The sequence below is a fragment of the Papilio polytes genome, unplaced genomic scaffold (genome assembly GCF_000836215.1).
Source record: "Papilio polytes unplaced genomic scaffold, Ppol_1.0 DF823288.1, whole genome shotgun sequence".
NCBI lineage: Eukaryota > Metazoa > Arthropoda > Insecta > Lepidoptera > Papilionidae > Papilio > Papilio polytes.
The window spans coordinates 863,429-864,042 of NW_013525916.1; positions in this window are offsets into that span (position 1 = coordinate 863,429).

The following is a 614-nucleotide window of genomic DNA, read 5'->3' on the forward strand; positions in this document are numbered from 1 at the left end:
CATGCTCGAAGGAAATTGATGTTGGCAATTGATTAACGACGCTTCATATCTCGACGGTAAAGTTTTATGACAGACAGCAGATTTAATTTGGTAAATGTAGTCGTTGCTCATAGTTTATCTGGGGCACATTCATTTGCTTTACGGTCCAGAGCACCAATAACAGTATATCAGGCGGTCGCGGTCGGCCCCTGCTTCTAAATAGAGGTAGTGTAAATCAAGGTTCCTCTACCACTGCTCACTGAGTCATTAAAGATGCCCCATCCCGTTTTATATCATACTAATATTATAAATGCAAAAGTATAGATGGATGGATGTTTGTTAGAGTTTGTAGCCTAAACGGATTTCGATAAAATTTGGTACAGATGTTGAGAATAGTTTGGAACAACACATAGGCTACTCACTTTTGTTTTTTCTATGCCACGCGGACGGAGTCGCGAGCGAAAGTTAGTTGTTTGTATAAAATGATGGACTGTTATCAAATATTGGTTGGAATTCAGAAAAGATTGTTTTTCTTTTATTCCTTACAAAGTGTTCATATCTTTCCTAAAAACATAAAATTGAAATATTTAGCTTGTGTTTCATAATAAATGTGTTGAAGTCGTGATGCGCGCACT